The sequence below is a fragment of the Phaenicophaeus curvirostris genome, chromosome 8, assembly GCF_032191515.1.
Source record: "Phaenicophaeus curvirostris isolate KB17595 chromosome 8, BPBGC_Pcur_1.0, whole genome shotgun sequence".
NCBI classification, from domain to species: domain Eukaryota; kingdom Metazoa; phylum Chordata; class Aves; order Cuculiformes; family Cuculidae; genus Phaenicophaeus; species Phaenicophaeus curvirostris.
Window position 1 is genome coordinate 2601592 of NC_091399.1, and position 21373 is coordinate 2622964.

A 21373-nucleotide genomic window follows, 5' to 3' on the forward strand; every position below is an offset into this window, starting at 1 on the left:
TTTTACCCTACGGCTTCAGCTCTGCAAAGTACTTAATAATAACATGCATAAACTATTTTCTCCATCTTAGATGCTATCATGAAGGAGGAGATGATCCTGCACTGCTGAAAGCTGAGTAGAACTTTACTCTTAATTTCAGAGCGTGCAAGATCATATCCAAAGATTGCGTTGACACCTGGTAACATTAAAGCAATTGGTGGGATGGTAGAGAAGATGTTTAAGAAAATATACAATGTTAATTAATTAGGTATGATATGTGAACACCTGAAAGAGAGACAGAAGCTCTTAGGTCCAACAATGTCCTTGATTACTATCTAAGTATTAGGAAAATAGATATGTTTTTTGAGATCATTTCTGTGCATCAGAAAGGTAGGAGTAAAGCTGCTTGCCCATGCTGACATTCACTAGCACCCCTCAAAACGACTGCCCCTGGAATAATGTTGTATAAAGAAGGAGTGCAGTGCTTCTGTTTTGAATGGACAAAAGAGTTAAGTGTCTGAGAAAGCCAAGATTCTGGAGGCGTTTGCTAGTTACTGGAGTTCTTTTCAGCAAGGTCTGGACCTTAAAGGAGGAGTTTGGTTCTCTAGATGTTCAACTGTCTTTAACAAATTCATATTAAAGTGTGAATTAACAGTGAGCCGGTACATGGCCAGATCTGCGACTGTCCCAGTGGATAAGGAGATGATGCCTAATTCCACTTTGAGGCTTTGCAAGGTGTATTTTATGACTTGCCTCGGATCAGCAGATGAGCTACCTATTTCACTTTGCTTTCAGACTCTCACAGAAGTTTTTTACATCATCTTCATATTTTTTCCTGCAAATATCACTGTTTTCTAACTTTTTCTTTTCCTAAAGGTAACAAATCACATATTAGAACTCTTATGCTGAAAGGACTGCGCCCATCCAGATTAACAAGAAATGGATTTACAGCTCTGCACTTGGCAGCTTATAAGGTAAATTATTTTTAAAATAATTGATGGAAAGAAATCAGAACTGCGCAGCTTGTTTGTTTGAGCTGTCTAGTTGAACGCTCTAGTTGCTGTTTCTGGTGAAGATGTAAATTTCACATTTACAGTGCGTGGGGATGTAAGGAAATTAGCACGTGCCTTCTGCAATGTCATCCACGAGGATGGAAGTATTGATTAAATCATGCAATGATACTCAAGGTAGAGGTGTGTTCTTTTTATTATTACAGCTATTAACATAAACAATCTCAAAGGGCTTTATTTTGCAATTAGTCTCTTTTTTTGCTTCCTTTTTGTTGAGCCTCCTGAGGTTCCACATTCAGCTTCAGTATTAGTTTTCTTCACTATTGTATTTATCTTTTATGACTCAACAATAACAGTAGGAAGGAATAAAGTGGACAAAGACGGCATTGCCCTAAAGAACTATTATGATTCTTATCTTGAGTTGGAGCATCTTACAAATTTCATCCATGTATAGAATAGCTCCAAAACCACTTAACTTTTTAGAAGGACCTCAGATCAAATTTAGGATTTTCTATTCTAGACTGTGATGTTTAATCCTTTTATGTCCCATGGGTGCCACAAGGCCATAACAGCCTCTTCTGAAAAGCTCTCATGGCAGACAGCATTATGATTTGCTGTATATTCAAAGCTGATGGAAGGTTAAGTAGGTTGGCACTTGTGTGTCACTCTTGATCCATCAGTGGTGTTCCTCAGTCTGTTGCAAGAGGACACAGATATGGTAGATGGTCTTTAATGCAAATATCCCATTCCAAATGCATCAGGAATCATCAGTCACAGTCATTCTCCTCCAAAAGCTCACCTGTGGAAAAGGACGCAGCTTGACTTCTATTAGGTAATAATCTGATAATTAGAATATTTGCACAGAGAGAAGATCAAAGTCTGCATTGGAGAGAAGTCAAACTGGCATTTCCAGTCAGCAGGTTATGGCTGTCCTGGAGTGAGCATGCAACCAGCTTTCCCCTGGGAAGGAACAAGAGGGTCATTAGAATGGGAAGAGGGAAGGGAAAGCCTAACATAGGTTGAGCAATGGCAGTATTGCCTGGGACACATGGCATGCAGTCATGAGTATTATTTGGGCAAGGAAGACACCAAACCCTTCATGCAGCAATGTTTTAGCTATTGTAGAGGGGAGTAGGAGTGGAAAGAAAGGAGAGATGCAAGCTTTTTTAACTTTGTCTGAAGATGGGAAGGAAGTTGTCCCTCTCCCGCCACTTCCAATGTTTGCTATGCACAAGCTAAGTGAGTTTCCTGCTCCAAATGCTGGACTTCATGAATCCAAACACTGGAAATCTGAACTTGCCCCAGAAATGTGTAAAGAGGTAGCTATTGCTTAGGCTGAAGATTCAATCATGGAGCCAGATACCTAAAGTTATGATGCTATGGATGCCTCCTGCTCTATAAATCCATGACTTAACTCTTTACATTGCACCATAAACTACCTCTTCTAGTTACTATAATATGAGCACTTCTGTTATCTTGTATTATATCTTCTAATTCCTATGTTAGTTTGATTTTAAAGCTACTGGTACCAACTAGATATGCAGAGCTATCAAAAGATGGCAATAATTGGATCCTATACATCATGAGTTGAAGTGATGGTAAACTGCAATCATAAACTCTTCATCATGTGCAATGTTGCATAATTTCGCCAATGGCGTAGAAGAATTTCTCTGCCTTTTTTAATGTCAATCTCAGTGAATGGTTTCCAGTGAATAATTTAGTTGAGAAAAAAAATACTTTACTTAATAGGATTTTTATAACAGGTTTCTAGAATGTTTTCATTACATGAGAACAGGCTTCATTTTGCTATCAAATCTTGCTTTGCCTGTTTTCCCTGCACTGTAAAGTTTATAAATCTCTAGCATGCACTTAGGCAAAACACTATATCAGCAATTTATTTAATCACTGAAGTCATGTGATACAACATCCAAAATCTTTGCCAGGCTGCACAAAGCTCATCAGACTGGTGTGACTTCTGGGATGTAAATTAAAATGTAATATAATATTTCTCCCATAAGTGATACTTTAGGACTTTAAGATTTCCCATGTGTTACGCAATGAGAGCTTTTGTTATATTATAGTTCTTTTCCAAATAAGTTATAAAGGAGCCTAGAGGTACCTCAGAAGCAATAAAGTGATGTATATCAAAACAGGACAACTTCTTGTGAAACTCCTTGACTACTTCTTATCTATAATCTAAATATTCTGTGACATTTTGTTACAGTGAAATGGACTGAGCTGCTAACTAGAACAGAACACTTCAAGATAATTCAAACAGCCTGTCTTCCCAGGCTGCATAATATACAATTCATTATACAACCAAGTACTGTGCTTCAGGGTCAAAAACTCTTTGATAGGAGAAGTGATATAAATTTTTACTGTCCATTATTATCAAAGAAAAAAATCCTAATATTGCCTGAAAATAGGAAAATCATTTCAGTATGAACAAACATTATGCTTTCACAGACATATTTTAACTGCTACTTCTCTGGTATCAAGTTATTTTTGTCCTTCTTTTTGGTGTCTGCTCTGAAGAGGTAAAGAACAATGAGGAAGTCTGGACCTTATAGCATCTCTTTTGCCCCTGTGTTATGAGCATTTCTTCTTAGGAAACAAGGAAAATTTATTGGAGAAGGCTCATCTCAGGGATAGATGATGGAAGGCAAAACCCCAAGACGTGAAAATTATGATATCTCTAGTTGTTGCTGCTGGAACACATGATGTTTGAGGAAGATGGCCTGGTTTCTCCTGAGAGCTCTACCACTGCCCCCAAACAAAGCAATTCCTTTCTCTGTTTTTAATATCACTGTTTCTAAAGGAAAATGTATTAATGGTTATATTTCCTGGACATTATGAATCTTAACGTGTTTCTCAACTTTATTTTTATTATTATCATTTGATAGTGCCTATTACTGTTGTTCTACCTGAAAGAAATTGTAGCAAAAATTGTAGCAAAAATTGTGCGCTTAACAGGAAAGAATTGAAACAACATGAAAAATAAGCTCACAGTTCAGAATTTGGCATACATGCTATATATTCATCCTGGGAACTCCTCAGGCGCTCTTCTCTCTTTGGTTCTATTAAGTTTTGACATTTAAACACTTTGTGTGAGCACTTAATAATGGCTTGAAGACTGAGAGATCTTTACAGATGTCATAAAATCAGAACAGAGACTGGTTTTAAGGATTTCTGAATAGAAAAAGACAGACTTCCAATGCCCAGGACAAATCTTCTCCCTACTCTTTTCCTTGCACTCTTGTTCTCCCGACTGAATATGAGCCAGCAGTGTGCCCAGGTGGCCAAGAAGGCCAATGGCATCTTGGCTTGTAGCAGAAATGGTGTGGCCAGCAGGTCCAGGGAGGTTATTCTCCCTCTGTACTCGGCACTGGTGAGACCGCTACTCGAATACTGTGTTCAGTTCTGGGTCCCTCACCACAGGAAGGATGTTGAGGCTCTGGAGCGAGTCCAGAGAAGAGCAACAAAGCTGGTGAGGGGGCTGGAGAACAGGTCTGATGAAGAACGGCTGAGAGAGCTGGGGTTGTTTATCCTGGAGAAGAGGAGGCTGAGGGGAGACCTCATTGCTCTCTACAACTACCTGAAAGGAGGTTGTAGAGAGGAGGGTGCTGGCCTCTTCTTCCAAGTGACAGGGGACAGGACAAGAGGGAATGGCCTCAAGCTCCGCCAGGGGAGGTTTAGGCTGGACATTAGGAAAAAGTTTTTCTCAGAAAGGGTGATTGGGCACTGGCAGAGGCTGCCCAGGGAGGTGGTTGAGTCACCTTCCCTGGAGGTGTTTAAGGCACGGGTGGACGAGGTGCTAAGGGGCATGGTTTAGTGATTGATGGGAATGGTTGGACTCGATGATCCGGTGGGTCTTTTCCAACCTGGTTATTCTATGATTCTATGATTCTCCTGGGGTCATGGTCAGTCATTTTTCTTGAAATGCAGCAGTGTAGTAGCTGAGAGGACCTAGACACGGGCATCTCTTTGGCTGCTTTCCTGTAATGTTAGCACTATGTCCCAGAAATAACATGTTTTAAACTCATGCCTTTCAGGACAACACAGAACTGCTAACCGCACTGCTGCATGGTGGAGCTGACATTCAGCAAGTTGGGTATGGAGCTTTGACAGCCCTTCACATTGCCACAATTGCTGGTCATCATAAGGTCTGTTTCCCTTTTTCTGTACAGGAAATTATAATAAGTGAGTGCTAATATCAGCAGGTCATTTAATTTTAGATTCATGCATTTCAAAACAAAACTCACAACTGGTTTAGTACACCTAAATTTTATTTAGTTTTGTGTACAAATGAGTGTTTTGACATTGAAGAAACATGCACAAAGGACATAGATCCGTTTGTCACTCTCTTACCTTTATATAAATGTCTTTTAAGTCTTGGCAAAAAAAAATGTTATTGTTTTCTACATATCAGAAGTGTTAACTGATAGTTATGTGATGAAACGTGCTCACTCATGTATGTCAGGATTTCTGAACCTGGTCATGGAGTAAGGCTTCCAAATGCTGTTTTTCTGAGTGCGAAGAACACACAGTAAGAGAGTTTTATTCCCTCTTCCAGCTGTCACAGGCTCTGCTTCACAGCTCTGTGGTTTTCACTTCAGAAAGGCACAGAGGTTCTCAGTTTAGAGCTCTTCTATACTTCAGATTAGTGCAGAGAAAACTTGTCAGGGTAAGTCTAACGTAAATCTCAAACATCCATATTGGTAAGTCTTCTATGGGTTGGAGGCTTATCGCTATGGGGAGCAGAGGAAGGAAGAGAGGAATGAGGTTCCCTAAATGCCCCTAATCAGGCCCTTCCCTTTCTAGACCTGTTGTCAGTCATGAATCTGTTTTCCTAGCATTTATCACCTCGGTTCTGTCATTTCACGCTTCATCTCATTTCTGTCACCCTGGCAACAGCTCACTCAGTGTAATTTATTTATTTTTTTTAATCTCTTAAAGTACTGGGTGTGCAAAATTACCTTGGTAATGAAGGGTTTATGACTGTAAACGCACTCATGAATTCAGGTGCTTTGCTTCTTATCTCCTTTGGGTCCATTAAGCAAGCAAAGATTTTGTCCTCTGCTTGAGTAAAAGTCTTAACTTTTACAGAGTGCTGGACTAATTTATGGAGACAGAAACATCAGAATTCTTTAAAGCGAGATAATCAGGAAGAAATGGGGAAAAAAGTACAAAGGGGGCAAAATAGATTATATTAATACTTGCCTTTAAGCTGTGAATTTAATTGTGAATTTTAGACTTATAAATTCACTTCAAATATAGAGTGTGACTGGATGAGTAGAACAAAGCCTATGTGCAGTTTTCAACAGAAAAGGACAACTTCTGTGTATGTACATGGCAAGAGAGACTTACGAACTCCCGAGTTAAAACAGTCACTGAGCTTATGTATGTAAAGAAAGCTTTCTCTTCTGCCACAATTTCAGTCAACCAGCTTATTCACGCACACACACAAAGAATTTACTATACTTATGCACATAGGAATAGTTAGGTAATAATACGTCGAAAGAGAGAGACTTCTATCTTTTCAAACATGCTGTATTGTTGGTGAAATAATCTCTTTAAAATTTAAGTTAATTACACATCTGAATTACTTTGAAGCTTCTGAAATTTGCAATAGGCACTCTTTGCAAATTTTTGCACTTAATACCTTTGAGTGTTTCTCTTTGTGTGTTAGCTGCACATATCCATGCATAGAGACAGTACCGAACATCACAGCAGTCATTGCAAGGCTCCAAGTTCTTTGGAGTCCTTGGACACTGATGCAAATAATCCCATCAGGAAAGTAGTCACTGGGAGAAACAAGCCAAGCTTTGCAAATCCAGCTCTGTACAGCTGACATACCAACACTTTTGCAAGTGCAAGTGAGAACTGTACTCCCTTAGGAAATCTTCTCACATAGCTTGGCTGCAAAAGGCTGCCTGATTGTGAGAGTAAAGGAGGCAGAGACTTACTGGAGCAGTTTTAATGTTACTTAGTATACTGAGTACACGGTAAGTCACGTGAAGGGAAGTTGTGTCAATGTAAAGGTACCTCCCATTTCTAATGGAAATAAATGTTATCTTCTTTCACCCTCTTATGGATTATATATATATAGGTTATACATATGTGGAGATTGAGATTCATGGGCGTGGGATTATGCATACTTTGTCTGCTGAGAACTTTATCAGACATGAGGGCCACCAGGAGTAACTCAGGATACTGGTGAATTTAGCTTTATGTTGCAGCCTTCAAACTGGTTCCAAAATTATTTAAATTCAATAGGTGTGCACTTCTTCTTGAAGACAGGATACGTAAAAATACAGTTGGTGTCATCCTTGAAATACCTAGAGAGTCTGTGTGTGTGAAGAAGGTGAAATTATAGAAGGTTAAAATAATTTACGGGTGGTCATATGAAGGCAATCAACTAAAAAGCTCTTAGTCTTCAGTGTTTCAGTCAGCAACTCCAGCAGCAATCAGGGGACAAATCAGTCTGTGGCACCTGTTAAAGCCAGAGAGTGAGGCAGCATCCTAGCGGAGCAGGCTAACTATTTATAATTTGAAGGTCAACTCTCTAGGTGGAAGAATGAGGCTCGTCAGTATGTCTGTGCACGTGTGAGGCTGATAGGAATGGTTGGAGTCGATGATCCGGTGGGTCTCTTCCAACCTGGTGATTCTATGATTCTATAAGTGTGAGTGGGGATTGGGGACAGCATTGTAGCATCACATGTCTCAGCTCACAGGGCATCGTGGCATTCACTTCAAGTACACATACAGCCTTTTTATTAGCTTAATGGAAATCCTTCCTTGTGTATCCTATTACTAAAAAACACTGGATCTAATTGTTCTGTGCAAGAATTATAATGGAGATATTAGCCAGAGTCTTAAGACTTTAATGATCTTTTTCACTTTTATGGAGTATGTATTTAATGTTTCCTCTGTGGGATATACAAAGTACTCTTCTCTACATTGGGGCTTCAAGTAATTTTTTAAATGTCTGGGCCTTATCCTGCAAATGTCAAAAGGAGGCCCGCTATTCGTCTCGTGTCATTAGCTGATACTGAGGTTATTGAAAAATACCGGTGCTCAGCATTCGACAAGGAAAAGGCCATTAACTTGCTAAGAAATGCCTTAATGTGAGTGGTTTTGAATAGTTCTTTATTTCTTCCTTGGGAATTATTAGACCTTTATCAGAAGCGTTCTCCATAAATGAAGTGGGACTCTATAAATCTTCTTTGGTTCGTCTGCTGGTCTGGGGACCAAAGACTTATAGTCAAAGTGCAGGCTTTTTTTTTTTTTTTCCTTCTTTATATAACTTTGGAATCTTCAGTCAGCTGAGAATCTCCTCTGGTAGATTAAACAGCTTATTTTGCCCACAAATTCATTACTATACATGGAAATATGGAATTATTTTCTCAACTTTCCTAAAAACAGAATAAATCTAAGAAAGAGAAAATATATTTTTTTTCATTTATTCCAGTAAGAAAAATAATTATTTATACCATCAAATAAATAAAGAGGAGAGGTATATACAACAATCTCTACAATATAGTCTTTAACTACAGAAGAGGACCAACTACATTTAAGAGAAAAATAGAGAGGACTTGGAGGGAAAATGGCTTTTTTCCTCCATTCCCTGAACAGTAAGTCTGTGGCTTTTGCTCTACCCCACACCTGAAACCAGTTCTATGAAATTAGGATATTGAAGGCCATCAGTGTCAATAAGATGCTCCATCTCATCTAAGTCAGTATGGTGTATAAATATTTCATGTGCTCTGTGACTCAGTGATGTGTTTTATTTCCCCAATACTATGCTGTTTGCTTATTTTATCTATTAATAGCAGTTACAGGTCTCAATGGGAAGAATGAAAAATTAATGAAAAAATATTAAATAAGTTGATGACCATGTTAGAAACATCACCAAATAAGTTTAATTAATCACTCATTAAGTCTGCTACTTTGAAAATATTAAATGCTTCCAGCCCAAGGAAGTCATGGCTGAATAAACAATGCATGTGCCTCGTACTCATTTCTGTGTTGTCCAGTACTACTGTGTTGGAAAATGAGCATCATTTTCTATTTCAAATTTTAAGTCAAAGTTTTCATTCTGAGATTAAAAGATCTACAGATGCATTAACTGGACTGAGGACTGCAGGCAGGATGAACCACTGAGACTTAATTTTTGCAATCTGCAAACCTGAGAATCCGAAGTGTGAATGTGTCTGTAGCAGGGACCTCTTGGGGAAAAGGGATTTAGACTTTCTACAGTAATAAATCCCTTTTCATTTGCAAGTCCTATGTTACATCAGCATGTTTGTCACCTCCTGCATTCACTGGAATTTTACTCGTAATAGGAGTGCATCCAAATGTTTAAAGAAGCCTTGAAAAATTAAATTTATTTGAGCCTATTTAAATGTTTCACAATGTTCCAATTCTCTTCTGTTATTCCCTGAATTTTATGCCAATGCTGCATCTTCCCAGCTCTTTGTTTCATCCGACACCAATTTTTCAGAACTTTTCAGAAGCAATCTAGAACCGGGAATGCAGAACTGGTATTCACACAGCATCAGTACTAATGGCTACACCAGCTGCAAGGGATTGGGGAATCAAAGAGTCTCAGAATTTGTTTCTCTCTGAGGACCTGGCCAGTGACAAAGAGGACTGCAACTCATGAGTTTTGAATTCAACAGCTGTTTTTATTAGCAGGCAATGAACTGTCCAGATTGAATGAAGTGCAAAAAGCCTTTCATAGCCCACAAGTTGAAGACCAAGGTGTTTGGCAAACATGAGTATAAATGCTTTGAGTTGTGGCTCAGTAAAGGAGCTTACCTTAACCTGATAATGCTAACTTGTCTGAAACCCGTGGCAAACTTGACAACACTGTTCTCTAGCTGTGCTTTCTTCCCTAGAATGTCCTAGGCAACATGTTTCAGCTAGAAGTCAAAGTAAATGCAAACTTTTAAAACTATGATATTGTTGAATTTACAGTGATCTCTTTGCCCACATTTAAAATATGTTGTTTCTAGCATCTACCAATACCTGTAGAATATTTTCAAAATCCCATTCTCTGGCTCCCCCTTTGGAAAAGCAATCCCAGGGAGAGCACTTTATTTCAAGACACCAGTACCTGCATCTTTCATTAATGATTTATCTGTGACCTGTGTTTCATCTGACTGGAACAGCTGAGATAAAAGAATGTATGAAAGCTTATTGCTGGTCTGATGTCTGTCCTCGTGTCTTGCAGAAGAGCATATATTAAATATTTCAGTAGATTTTTTCCTAAGGAAGACAATTAATTGTACGTTCATCAGCAAACTCTATTTAAAACATTCAGAAACTCCTTTAACGGTTTTTTAATTCAGTCTGATAGAATTTGTTCTACAATTCTTACAGATACCTGAAGAGTTAGGAGTTGTAATAATTTAATGCAGAGACACATTGCAGTACATGACTGATCATATCTACATTACCTAAAGTGGAGGGAATTTGGCAAATTCTCGCCACTAATTGTTGAAGTTGACTTCTCATTTAAATTTTGACTGGTAAGAAGACAATAATAATTGATTTTATTTTCTTAGAGGATTTCTTATCCCTTGCCCTTATCCAAAAGACAAAATCCTTATGTAGTCTGTCTTATGTTTTATTTTGTTGACTTCTAACCTTCAGAGTAGCTCAATTAATTATCTTTGAAGTGAAAATAATTGACTTCAACTTTCAAAAAGCTGCTGAACAAACTTTTCATAAGAGAATCTTAAGAAACATAGAATCACTAGGTTGGAAAGGACCCACTGGATCATCAAGTCCAACCATTCCTATCAATCACTAAACCATGTCCCTCAGCACCTCATCCACCCGTCCCTTAAACACCTCCAGGGAAGGTGACTCAACCACCTCCCTGGGCAGCCTGTTCCAGTGACCAATGACCCTTTCCATGAAAAGTTTTTTCCTAATGTTCAGCCTGAACCTCCCCTGGCAGAGCTTGAGGCCGTTCCCTCTTGTGCTGTCCCCTGTCACTTGGGAGAAGAGGCCAGCACACTCCTGTCCACAACCTCCTTTCAGGTAGTTGTAGACAGCAATAAGGTCTCCCTTCAGCCTCCTCTTCTCCAGCCTAAACAACCCCAGCTCTCTCAGCCACTCGTCGACAAAGTAAGAGTATTGTTCAAAGTATTGTTCAAATGGCATTTTTAATTTAAAATTGGTTGTGTGGAAAAGGGGAGCAGTTGCTTCCCTCATTGTCCAGGCCGTGACACTGCAAGTGCACCCCAGGAAGCTGCCAACTGCTGTTGCGGCTCGTGTTCAGCCTGCTGTCAACCACGATCTCAAGGTCCTTTCCAGCAAAACTGCTCCTAGTCAGGCAACCACAGCCTGTGCTGTCACCATACAGGATTTTGTGTTTGTCATTGCCGAACTTTGCATGGGTCATGTTGGTCCATTCCTCCAGCCTGGGTCCCTCTGGATGGCAGCCCCACCTCTGGTCTACTGAGGACTTTATTTGTTGTGCCCTGCTAACATGAAGAGAGTGCACTTCATTGCTGCCTTCAGGACCCCTGCTAAAGGAATTACAAAGAGCAGGTCCCAGCATAGACCTCTGTAGTACTCAACTTGATACTTAGCCTCAAGGCAGAATGCAACTTTTTACCTGCTACCCTCCAAGCCCTGTCACCAAACCACTTTTTCACCTGCCTACTTTTGCACCCATTCAGACCACAAGATCTCAAATTTGCTACAAGAATATTAGGGAGACTGTTGAAAACGGTGAAGAAGTCAAAGTAAATATCATCCACTGTCCTCCCTTCAGCCAAAAATTCAGTTATCCTGTGGTAGAGGACAATCAGGCTGGTCAGGCAAGACTTACCCTTCGTACATCTATGCTGACTGTACCTGCTCACGCTGAGGTGTTGAGAACTGCTTTCTCTTCAGCTTGAAAATTTTCCCTAGTTTATATACCGCACCTTGAGTCATAGTCTTTCTCCCAGGATTAAAATCTTTTCCTGGTCTTTCTACAAGAATTCAAAGCTCTTTTTGCATCATAAATTTTGCCTCCACTTTCTGAAGCAGTTTCACCCTTACACATCACTCCAGCATATCCACCTACTTGTAATGCCTAGCAAAACTTTCACTGTTTTCTAAGATTCCTTTCTTCTTTCTTAGAAAGATAGTTTGTCTGTGGAACTATCAAGATTGTCTCTGCACCCCTCTCATCATTTACAGTTGAGTGGAGTTTGCTTAATATGACTCACAAAATTCTTTTTATCAGGAAATCACAAAGTAACCAGCATGGCAGCCATTTCTACAGCCTGGAAAAATGTGTCAAAATCCATCTAGTTCTATGTTTATCATCAAAGCTGGATCCACATTGCTCAATGCAATTTTTTTCATCTTGAAGAGCCACAGTGAAGCTTGTAGATGTATCTAAATTTTGAATTTCAGCTTTCGAAGAAATTAAGAAGTGGAGTTGTGGTCATGTCCCTGAACATGTTATAGCTTCACAGTTGCATGCCTCAATTAAAACTAAACTAATACAAAGAATTTTTGACCATATTCATGTAAAACCTACAGGTTCAAACTTCTCTTTTTAGAGTCAATACCTACAACTTCAGTTTTATAATAGCAGTTTGCTGAAGAATGTCTAAGATTAATCACTCAAAAGCCATCAAACCATTAAATCACAGACTAGCTGGGTATGTGTTCCTCACCTCTGGTCAACCAAGCTACCTAGTATACTGGAAACTGTCTGGACATGAGAAGTCCTCCTAAATGGAGGGAGCCAGTAGCATTAACCAACCAGTAGCTGAGTGTGTTCTTTATCTTACTACATGAACTTATTAACACTCATCCAGCAGGCAGATGTGCTAAGGCTGTTTCTTTTATAGTCTTCAGCTGATATAAGGGTAGGCAGCTTCTCTCAAGATCTCAGGGGATCTTTCATGGATTTTTTTTTTTTTTATGGAGTCAAACTGTCATGCTCCATAGCAAAAGGATGTGCAACGAAAGGATGTCAATGCACACGATATTTAGTAAGGGAAACTCTGACTATATAAATGGGGCGAGGGGATCACAATGAGAGTGGTACAGCACTGAAAACTTTCCAGAGAGGATGCAGGACCTCTATCCTTGGAACTAATCAAAATTCAATTGGGCAAGGCCCTAAGCAAACCAGTCTTTGAAATTAGTCCTTCCTTTGATCAGGAAGGTGGACTAGGCACCTCCAGAGGACCCTTCCAGTGTAAATAATTCTATGATTCATTGTCTCTATTTCTTTCAAATGTGAACTCTATTTTTCCTGGGGGCTGCCCAGCTGGAAGGCAGAAATGGACCTAGGAATCCTGGTCATCAACAAGTTGAATATGAAATAGCAACATGTCCTTGCAGTTAAAGACATCCTGGGCTGCATTAGAAAGAGTGCTGCCAGCAGGAGTATTCCTGGCAGGTGAGGTGATTATTGCCCCATGTTCAGCACTGGGGAGATGGTATCTGGAGAACAGTCCCCAGTGCTGCGCTCACAGAGAAGAGATGTATGAACATATATGAGTGAGTGCACCAAAGGACTGTGAAAACAGTTCATGGATTGAAACGTCTGACGTATGAGGAGAAGCTGGCAGAGCTGGGATGGTTTGGCCTGGAGCAGAGACGACTGTAGTGGGATCTTATCAATGTGTACAATTACCTCTGGGGGGATGGGAAATAAAGAAGAGGGAGACAGGCTCTTCTCCAAGGTGACCTATGACAGGAAGGATGTCGACGGGCGCAAATTGAAATTCAGGAAATTCCATTTAAGCAGAAGAAATGGCTTTTATACTGTGGCAGTGCTCAAACACTGGAATATGTATCCAGGGAGGTTGTGGAGCCTTCATCCTTAGAGACTGAACAATATTAAAAAACCTGACTGGATGTGGCCCTGAGAGATCCGCTCTGGGAAACACTGCTTTATGTAGGGATATTGGGCTGGACAATCTCCAGATCTGCCTTCCAAGCTCTGTATTATCTGTATTATCCACAGAGTCTGGCTATGGCTGCTTGGAATGCTTTTCATCCCCAGGATTACCTTTATTCAGGAGTCCTCTCACTCCTGCCAGCTCCCACCTTCTCCCTTGCCACACGCTCAGAACTCACTACAGGTATAAATAGCATAATGTAGAAGCTTGCATTCCCCCTTCTTTCTCATTTCTTCCAGTTGCCAGGGAGGTGTTTCCCAGTTGCTCACTGTACTGTGGGTGATTCATGATCCAGCATCTGTCATCATTGTTACACTCAAAAATTAACATTCATCAAAATTATATATAGAAATACTCGATCCATGGTACAAGCTGCTTAGTGTGTCAAAATTCTTCCTTGTGCTTCAAAAAAAATGAGCAGCCCTTGGGCTTTGATGTACAATCCAAAGTTGGATGCAGACTTCTATTTTGACAGTTGTTCAGAAAGTCAGTGTTTGATAATTCATGGCTGTCCAGGAAAACACTGGCTCCCCGAAACTCCAAAAAAAAGTAGCAATTTGAAAGAAAGCACTTAAGTTTATTTGTTGAAGCCAAAAGGCTATTGTCTTCTGAAACACACAGAAATCTTTACACCTTGAGGGAATTATGCTTGAGGATTTACCTTCATACATTTACATTTTAAAAGATCTTTCTCTTTGGTTGGATTTTGTTCTTTTACTTCTAAAAACTCCGATATTTTTGTTGATCTTTGCTCATGATGGCTAAAAGAAAATCAAAGGTTATTTTGAGAAACTCCAGACGGTCATTTCTGCACCTCTTACTTCATAAATCAATCTATTTACTAGCAAACACATTTGCAGGCTTATTTATAAAGCACCAGTGACATTCAGTGTTCAGTTAAAGTACTGTAAGTTAATCACTTTGCCATGTTGTACACAGTTCCTCACCTTTTTAGCTTGCTTGTTTGGGGATTTTTTCCTTTTTTTTTAAATTGGTGATGTAAGGTTTTGAAATCTTGTTTCACTAGTTGACAATGCATGTATATATATTGTTTCTAACAGGAATTTTTTGTTTCCTTCTTTCTAGGCTGTTGAGATTCTTTTGCAACACGGAGCTTATGTAAATGTTCAGGATGCAGTTTTTTTCACCCCATTGCATATTGCTGCATATTATGGCCATGAACAGGTAACTGAACAGGGAATTTCAGAAGGCTGAGAAGTGAAACACTGAGGCAACTATGAGTTTAGTGTTAGATATCTTTGCTTTACAGTCCAAAGGATCTTCCCCTGAAAATGTCTCACATACTGAATTTACACTTTTAAGTCAATCTCTGGTTCCTCTGAAAGTCTGAATATCAACATTTCTTCACTTTAATGCTCTGTGCTATGTCGTAGTATGCCCTCCTCTAGACCCCTCGAAACGATTGTCTCACTAGATTCGATAGCCAACAGACAGACTTGGACCCAGATACATGTTTCACTTAGATATTTGTTTATCCCATGTTTCAAAGACTGTGTGAAGAATGTGAGCACACTATCATAAACCTCTCCAAGGAAGTGAACATCACTTCCCAGTAATAATTGCATGGCAATTCTACTGGTTTTCCTTGGAATCCACAAACTAAATTGCGGCAATGTTTAAGTTACTAGAAAAAATGATCATTCAGAGAGCAGGATTTTTCCATGAGGTACTGTGCACATGACTAGTCCAACCATGCTTGCTTCATTCATACAAATCACAGACTTATTGAAACATAATCTGAAGTTCTGACCAAAGCTGGCATCAAACCTCCAAGTCCTCTTTCTTTTACTGAAGTATAATTGACATACAATTAATCTAGCATTACAGTCATTTGCTCGAAATAGTCCTTCTGTGTGAGCTGTAGTAATGGGTCTATTTCAGCTCATGCGAGTCATTCCCTATCCCTTCCTTTGGCTAAAAGCATGTATTTGGGGATATTTTCAAGTTTCAAAGGATGACTTCTAGATAGAGTGTATTTTTCATTTCAGTGACATGTTACTTCAAGTTCATTGAGGAGTTGTGGTAGGAAAAGCTTTTGAAAGGGCAGAGTTGAGATACACAGATGATTGAAAATACTTTTGTGGCTGAGTGGCAGCAAGGGTGTGAGCCATAGATGTGTTTCTGAGATACTTTCTTTCAGATATATGCACCTCATCATCCAGTAACATTAAGAAACTCCCTGCCTGTTAGGCTGAGAGATTAGTTTCCTTTTTTTGCCATAAGCCACTTCTGAACAAATAGTCACAGTCTTGTGAAACTGTGCTGAAAGTGTGTATGGTGCCCTTGTGATAAGAGACTGTTCAGAAAGGAGGTTAAGTCTCAGGCATTTATGGGTTTTGAAGGTATTTACTTTATTATGCAGACTGGGCAGTTAAACAAATACATGTGTCTTGTGTCTAGCCTCTTGACCAGATACAACAGTTTAGAGAATGAACGAGCACTTGCTTTTGAGAATTTTAATATTTTCATAGATATGTAACTTAGAAATTATTTTTCTACTGCATCTCCTCTCCGTGTTTGAATTTTAAAGAGATGCCCACATATATTATTGGCCAATGCATTACTTTATCTGATTTTTTCATGTGATAATGTAATTACCTTTGATGAAATATTCAGGTAACCCACCTCTTACTGAAGTTCGGGGCTGATGTGAATGCAAGTGGTGAAGTGGGAGACAGGCCTCTCCATTTGGCTTCTGCCAAAGGCTTTCTCAACATTACAAAGCTCTTGATGGAAGAGGGGAGCAAAGCTGATGGTAAGAAAATATATTTTAAATAATCAACTTTAACACTGTATTTTATAAACAGAGTCAGGCCTTGAATCTTGAATTTAGCTTCCTAACACATACTCTATATGCTTGTGTATCATCTTTGAGCAACTAAAACATAAAAGAGCAGTTGGAGAGTTCTCTTCTTGGTATGCCTGGTTTGTCATCTCACTTGTATTCCATTCCCATTAATAAGTTAGGGGTGAAAAATAGCAGCAGAAAACAAAATAAAGATTAATGTACAGAAGTAACTCACTACTGAGACACTCCTATCCGGAACACAGAGCCCTGTGGTATCTATCTCAGATCAAAATTACTTCAATGCACACTGAACTCCTAGTGAATGAGGTACAGATGAAGGACTTTAAGTCAAAATTATACAGCAGGTAATTTAAAATAATTCAGATGAGAAATTGCAAATGGTTCACAATTCCACAGAAAATGGAATCTTTTTAGCACATGCTTCATTATGCTATACAAGTTTCATTGTGGGACATCTTCTGTAAAAGAAAGTGCACGTGAGAGACATAAGTGGTTGGAGAGATAGAAAAGCCTGTTAGCATGCTTTCGGTATTCTATGAGAATTCAGAATCTGTGCATTCTTTTTACAGGTGATCTGACACTGTAAGACTATAATGTTACAGTTCAATGCTGTATATTTCACATATGCCACAATTTAACATATTTTCTATTGTAATTAATATTGGCATGCAGCCAGTAGTACTACTGAATTCTTGCGCTTGCTCTTTCATTCCCTTTCCTTATGCTGTTTCAGCAGTGTAGAAGGCACAGAACATAACACACTCCAGTCTTACTTTTACATTGTTCTGACACTTGCATCACAGATGTGCACACACACTTGTGGCCACCTCTTGCCATCATAAATGTTATCTTATCTTCCACTTACATGAAGGAAGATAAACTTTACTATAGAAAATAAAGAGCTGTATTTTTTTTCCTGTTGTATTATCAGCTGGCCTGGATGGCCACACTTCTGCTGGTGTCCCAACACCCCAGCAGAAAAACGAATGTGGAAATCGAGAGTGGGATTTAAAAAAAAACAACATTAAAAGTACCTCAAAATTATCAATATGTTCCACTCTTCCTTATGTTCCATTTCTCTGAAATCAGGGAGGGCCTGGAAACAGTTGATTCTCAAATGCTTGAATATAGAAACCAGACTTCTAATGCAGATGTTTGCATGACTTCAAAAACTTTTCCTTTCAAAACAAAAGAAAAAAAAACATGTTTTAAAAACTGTTTTATAGCCTGATGTGGTGACTAAGAAACAAAATATCTACAAACCTGTAGAACTAGTGGGTGGCCAGAAAGCAAGCATTTCCTTGGCATCCCATAAGCTAAGGGATATTTTTTATTATTCTTCAAAACAGGGGTCCTGGAGATTTCTTTCAGGGACCACACAATATATTCTTTGTCATTATAATTCTGATGGTCTTTTAATAAAATTTGTCTGCTTTCAGGACTACTGGCCTGCCTGGAGTTACAAATGACTTTGAAAGTAACTTTGAAAATCAGTGTAATGGCTGCCAAATCCAATAAATTTTAAAATTAAAACCAGAATTTGACTTTAAATATCACAACACATTCAGTCATGCTTCATCTAGTATTAAACAGTTATCATTCACAGGGACTTGGGAAATTTCTTTTTTTTTTTTTTTAAACAGACTTACACTGTCTTTTTTTCATCCTTTTACTTACCAAAATGATTTCACCTGTTAGTTTTTACCTAAGTAAAGTCTTAGTCCTAAGAGTTATTTCTACTGTACTCCATTTGGTTCCAAACAAGAACTTACCATTTGTCTGATCTGACTGTTTACTGACTAGGCAACCTGAATTTTTAGTCTCTGATTGCCATGACAGTTGTGCTATTTACTCAATTTGCTGTAAAATATTTTAAGACCACTGTTTGAAGATCTCTCCTGTATTTGTCTTTAATAATTCCTGAATCAATATGAGGTACTGTTTTGTGACAACTCTCTTCTGAATTGTATTTGACTGATTTTGTCTTGTTTTGACTCTGAACTTCTCCTTTTTAAGACAATATCCCATCTTAGCTGTCGTGCTCCATTTAGAAAACAAAAAGCTATCAATTAAAATAAAAAACATCATCCTGTGTTGCGGTTATACATCCTTCCAGAAGCAAAGAAAATCATTTGCAAGTATTTGACATCATTTCCAACTGCATAAACAAAGCAGAAGTTATATGTTTCTTTCCTTGCTCCACCTTACACCTTATTGTTGCAGAAGCTCATGGCCCTGATACCCCTAGTGTCCTTCAGGCCCTTCAGTGGGTACATATTCTAAAAAGCAGACATTTATTATAATAAAACTTTGACATTTATTTCCCTCTTAGTTATTGAACTTCATAATAAATCAATTTCTGGTACCATGTCATAATAAAAAATAAAAGATAATATGTCACATGAATCTATAAATTGAAGAATGATTTTAAAATAGAGAAATAAAACAGTTTACCTTTCTTTACTCCTTTACTACAGGGCTGCTAGGAAGGTTAAGAGGGAAGTTGCAGGCCATAAACTTAATACATGTTACAGGAATTCTTTTCTGAGGGCCTGAAATAAATTTCATCTTTGGAACTGTCTCTGAACATCAGTGAAGTTACAGGTTCATCTCATTTCAAAGGATTGGCCATTTCTGTCAGCATTCAGCATTACTTTAGTAAGGCTTTAAAACAGGGATTTAAACCTCAGAATGTGTATGGTTTACCTCTGTCCCCAGCTACAGGGAAGAATTGTTCCTGAGAGATGTTTGTCAAAGTTTTGCTTAAGACCTTTGGAGTACAAGTTTGAGTACCTCTAATGGACAGATTATTCCTTAGTAGTCTATTAATTTCCTTTATACTGTCTCTAAGATCTGGTCCTTAATACTGCTACTCAATATGATAACATAAACCTTAAAACCAACTGGATTTTCCTTTCCAAAAATCAACAGTGAAACATGTTTTGTCTTAGTATTTCTAATTAACAACTACTGTTCCATGCATTTGGAACAACTGAGTGGATCTCTTTCTTACATAGAGTGACTACATAACATAATTTTCCTTCAAATTGTGGTATACTGACAGAAATGGTTCCTTCTAAGGGTTGTTTATAACTTGTGGTTCGTTCATGGAAAACTACATCAAATCATTCAATTCATCTGCTACTGGAAGAAAGCAATTATACCCTAAGTCCAAAAATTGTCTTGACATTGCACCATAGATGACACCGAATAATGTAGTTTTGATGTATGAAAGCCCACGGGAGTTTCAATTTTAAAGAAACAGGACCATAAATATTTTAGCAGAAGATTTCATAACATGTCTGCACAGCATAAAGCATTACTGAATATCCAAACCAAGCTGTATTAAGTATAAAATTCTTTCTATTGTCTCTTTCTGGGTCAAATGGCAGTGAATGCCCAAGACAATGAAGATCACGTTCCTCTGCACTTCTGCTGTTGATTTGGACACCATGAAATTGTGAAGTTCTTACTCCAGAGCAGCTTTGAAGTCCAGCCCCATGTGGTGAATATCTACGGAGACACACCTTTGCACCTGTGAGTCCTGTAGAGAAGATCTGGAGAACAGGCCTTATGAGGAGCGGCTGAGAGAGCTGGGGTTGTTTAGTCTGGAGAAGAGGAGGCTGAGGGGTGACCTCATTGCTCTCTACAACTACCTGAAAGGACGTTGTAGAGAGGAGGGTGCTGGCCTCTTCTCCCAAGTGACAGGGGACAGGACAAGAGGGAATGGCCTCAAGCTCCGCCAGGGGAGGTTTAGGCTAGACGTTAGGAAAAAATTCTTTACAGAAAGGGTCATTGGGCACTGGAACAGGCTGCCCAGGGAGGTGGTTGAGTCACCTTCCCTGGAGGTGTTTAAGGCACGGGTGGATGAGGTGCTGAGGGATATGGTTTAGTGTTTGATGGGAACGGTTGGACTCGGTGATCCGGTGGGTCTCTTCCAACCTGGTTATTCTGTGATTCTGTGATTCTGTGATCTGTTTTACAGGGTTTGGGCCTGACTGGGAAGCCGATGTTGTTAACAATTCTTTATTGACTCCATCTTCAGTGTGTGTTACAATGGAAAGTTTGAACTTGTCAAGGAAATAATTCAGCTCTCAGGAACAGAAAGTCTAACTAAAGAAAATATATTCAGTGAAACAGCTTTCCACAGGTGAGAGGTTTAAAATGCCATTATCAATAGAATTCTGCTTACACATGCATGCAACACAACACCCAAACTAACAGACGCCTCACCAACAGCCAGGTGAGGAACAAAGCAAGCAATGAGCTTAGCATGGATGTTCCATTTTTATCTTGAGATACAGGACAGGACATGAAGTAAAAGATAGAACCTAATAATGGAGAGAGAAAAAGCAAGCAAGAGAGAGAAAGGTAGGAAAGGCATCAGGTTTGTCAGCATCTATATGAATAATGACTACTCTTACTGTCCAGTTTGAGAGCTGACTTTAGAGTCTGTCCCACCTAGAAACCTGCTGGAGTCTGGATATTCTAAATTAGAAATGAGGTGACAGAATGACGTTTGTTCATGGTGCTGTAACTCTGTAAAGTGTTATTTAAAAGGCACTTTGCAAAACAGATTTTATTAATTTTACATAGCTATGCAAAATTAATTCATACAAGAATAACTA

The 21373-nt window shown here is 38.9% G+C and overlaps 1 pseudogene; it reads left to right on the forward strand.

The window, feature by feature from the left end:
• LOC138723254 (serine/threonine-protein kinase TNNI3K-like) overlaps window positions 1–21373 on the forward strand; it is an 81571-nt pseudogene that overhangs the window by 10327 nt on the left and 49871 nt on the right.